The sequence below is a fragment of the Arachis ipaensis genome, chromosome B06 (genome assembly GCF_000816755.2).
Source record: "Arachis ipaensis cultivar K30076 chromosome B06, Araip1.1, whole genome shotgun sequence".
Taxonomy (NCBI): Eukaryota; Viridiplantae; Streptophyta; class Magnoliopsida; order Fabales; family Fabaceae; genus Arachis; species Arachis ipaensis.
In genome coordinates this window covers 135,506,394-135,510,517 of record NC_029790.2, presented here as the reverse complement: position 1 = coordinate 135,510,517, position 4,124 = coordinate 135,506,394, and the positions used below count along the sequence as shown (strand labels likewise).

At 32.7% G+C, this 4,124-nt stretch overlaps 1 long non-coding RNA gene across 1 annotated transcript; it reads right to left on the bottom strand.

Annotated features, from left to right (window-relative positions):
- On the bottom strand, positions 2,108–2,911 carry LOC107648575. The gene is made up of 3 exons (XR_001621980.2): positions 2,849–2,911; positions 2,635–2,724; positions 2,108–2,330 (listed from the first exon to the last, which is right to left on the bottom strand). It is a non-coding gene; the product is annotated as an uncharacterized LOC107648575 (long non-coding RNA).

Genomic DNA, 4,124 nt, shown 5'->3' with positions numbered 1-4,124 from the left:
TTTGGTGGTTCTTTCTTCAATCCTTTGAGTTCCATCATGTATATACTCATTTAAATTATTATAAACTTCAATTTGTTGATCCTCCATTGTTTATAATCTTCAAATTCTTCAATCTACCTCAAGATTGATCACTCATTCATCAACTCATAAACCTACAAAACAATGGCTAATTGGATATCTCCAATGCTTAAGTTAGTAAGAGATAAAATAGCAATATAAACACAATGAATTCAAACAAATCATATTAGATTAGAATATTTTGTTGTGGTGTTCTAGGAGAGGAAAAATTATGCTCAATGCCATTTTCTTCACAAAAAGTTTCAAAAAGATTGTTTTCAAATTCTCCATCATGATCACTTCTAATAGATGATATATGCAAATTCTTTTCATTTTGAATAACTTTGGCTAATCTTTTGAATGCTCGAAATGCTTCACTCTTGTTTGCTAGAAACAAGGTCCATGTAAATCGAGAGTAATCATCAACAATAACTAAAGCATAGTAATTTCCACCGAAGCTCATAGTCCTGGAAGGACCAAATAAATCCATGTGCAAAAGTTGTAATGGCCTTGTTGTCGAAACAATGTTTTTAGATTTAAAAGAGGCCTTTACTTGTTTTCCCTTTTGACATGCGTCGCAAAGGATGTCTTTTTCAAAACGTAGCTTTGGTAAGCCAATTACTAACTCTTTAGAGACCAACTTGCTAAGATGGTCCATGTTAGCATGAGCTACTCTACGATGCCATAACCAAGTTTCATCATTTTTACTAACAAGGCATTTCACATCATTTGAGGAAACTTCATCTATATTAATCATGTATACATTGTCAACACGGTGTCCAATTAGCACAATTTCATTAGTGTCTTGCCTTTTTATTAAACAACATTTTGAGTCAAAGGTAACTAAGTTTCCTTTGTCACAAAGTTGGCTAACACTAATGAGATTATGTTTGAGACCTTTGACAAGTATAACATTATCTATGGAGGTAGAGGAATTTTTACCAACTTTTCCAACGCCGATTACTTTGCCGGTGTTGTTGTCTCCATAGATCACATTTCCTCCGTTTGTAGGCTCTATTGCGGTGAACTTTGATTCATCGCCGGTCATGTGTTTGGAGCATCCACTATCAACATACCAATTTGTATCCCAACTTCTCCACACTCATAGCATTTTGGTACCTTTGTTTTGCTCTTGAAGTTTTTCTTCATTGCAAACTTATTGAATCTTTTTAATAAGAGTGCAAATTCTTCATCTCCTTCTTCTTCATTATCATCACTCTCTTCTTGTAGTGATGTTGTTTTAAGGGCGAGACTTTTCTTCTTGCTTTCTTCACCTTTTTGTCTATTTAGCATAGTCATCTCATAGGTGAGAAGATTACCTCGTAGTTGATCAAATGTAAGTTGATCATAGAGCCTTCCTTCCACAATAGCGTTTACCTAAGTCCTAAGACACTATACTTGTCTTCAAATGTTGTGGACTTGAGTTTCTTGTTGTTGTTGTGTTGCTTTCAACTCTTCATTCCTCAACGTTGAATGTTGGTTGATCTTTCAATATGCTTGTTCATTCAAGTTGTTTGTTGGTTTGTCTTTCATGTCGTTTGTTGGTTTGTCATTCATCAAAACCTATGAATACAAACTTCGCATACAAGCAACATGATTTACATGCAGGTGTCCGACGCCGCCGTCCTCACAAGGAGACGACGTTCCTCACTCCCATTCCAAGGAAAGCAAGTTCGAGCATCAGCGGAACGAGGTATACCTCGAAGGACGTTTATCCGCACAGGAACAAATCATATGACCAAGAACAATTTAGATTAAATTATAAAAAATTCATTTCTTAATATTATGATCACTATCACAATGATAAATCTCTAAATTTAATCAAGGATCTTATTATATTAATATTTTAGTATAATAACAATAACAAATTATTTGACACATGATTGATTGAATTGTGATCATACTAATTATTCCCAACAATTATGACCAATTTTTATCAACAAACATAGGGTAAAAAGTGAATATTGGTTTGACATGTTTAGATTGAGATCCCCATCAAGACGTTTTTGTTGCAATATGATTTAAAAGAACAATCGACTGAGGACAAAAAGCAAAGATGGAGACGAATTGGTTGGTAAAAATAAGTCAACCTATGAGGAAGGTAACCTTAAGAGTTAAAGTAATCAATTTGTAACCATGCATTTTAAACAGGAAAGTAAGAGTTGATGATCTCTATGTATGTTAAGAAAGGTTACCACAGATAACAATCATTGTTTATCAAGCAATTGGGTCTTTGCGTTGTTCTGAACAGAATTTGGAGACTTGAACATTCTCTACAAGTGGGAGAATGATGCAGATCAGTGAACAATGGTAAGTATGACGCAAAGAAGTAGCCAAATATTAGAGAGGACATTTGATTTTAAAAAAAAAAACTCGGATTTGGATCCATTAATGTTCAAATAAACATGAACTTGTCATATTCACATTTCCGCTAATGATTTGATTACTCATGAAATAAGGAGTGAAAAAGGATAAACAATCAAGGTAGAGATATGAACATGACAAAAAATCATGTTTGTTTTTAAACGTGCGATTGTCCAAATCCCACAAACTCATTAGGATTAAAAACAAATTGACCTTTTCACCACTGGACATTCGGGGTTCATTGCCACCAAGATATCTTTTCTTCGGGGTCAAATTAAAAACATCATGAAGGAACTCATTTTCCTAAATTGCCAAGGTAGATGATGAAAAAAATGGATAGGATAAGTAAACCTCTGGAGTTGTAAGCTTTTTGGAACAATTTAGGAACTTGCCAAAAGAAAGAAAGTTGCCATGAGTAAACACCAACCTGCATATGCTTGATGAATCCTCCCCCTAAAAAGTGCTTGAGATAGTTCAACTGCAAATATCTGAATGTAAGTAAGAAGAATTTTTCAAAGAAAAAATAAAGATAAATGTAAGTAAAAACCAGTATCATTTGGGATCAAGATGATGTTTGCAGTGAATCCCCACCAATCTTCTTTGAAATATTCAGGAGAGTCACCGTACTAGTATCACAAATTAGGATTGCTTACATTTTATTTTGCAATTCTCTCGTTGGTCAAAACTCAAAAGATAGTCCACATGAAAATCACATACATTTATAATGTATTCATGAATAATCGCAGTTTTCACAGTTTACACGATTTTTGAGTTCTGATTATTCAATTGAACTCTCTACGTTCACCGTATCATAAAAAAAATCTCATATCTTAAGTTGTTCAAGCTGTGATGTTGATGATTTGATGAACAAAAAGGGATTAAGAGAGGAGAAAAATAAATTCTTCTCATTATTAAAGAGAATAAAAAATCTCCTTAAAAAATATTTATTAAATTATTACATTTTATATACTATGCTATGTACTCTTTATGTACTTCTGTTACAAAAATTACGTTATACCTATTATTGATAAAAAAATCTAGGTATCTAAAAAATTTGTGCTTGTGCGCACGACTACTGATTACACGGTTGAATTAAAAAATAAAAAAAAATAAAATAGAATAACGGTTCCATCTTCCTTTTCTTCAGCTTCTTTAGACTTGAAGCGTCGCGGCGGCGCCTTCTTCCTTCGATGCCTTTGGCTTCGCGGTCCTCGTCTTCTCTCTCCTTAGAATGTGCTTCTTTACGCGCCGCCTTACGCGCCGCCTTACGCGCCGCCTTACCTTCCTATTTCCCAAGACGGATGCGAGACAACTCTTCCTCGACTTGGCGAATATGATTTTGGGTTTGAACTCCCGTTCAAGAAAAACAATAAATTGTAGCATTTAGAGATAAATTAATTGATATTCTACTAATTTTGTCATTTAATCTCATTTACAATAAGAGATACTAAAAATAAGAATTTTTGAATTTTTTGTATAATTACTAAAACTAATTAATAACTATTTTAGAGTTAATATATTTAACACTACATTAAAAAAAACAAACAATACATAATATATTACATTTTTATTAATTAAATTATTATAATTCAAATTAATTTTAACAAAATAATTTAAAATTATAATTTTAATCTTATCACGTGCATGAGACAGATTATTACTAATATATTACAATTATATTGGTTTATGTACATAAATATTCA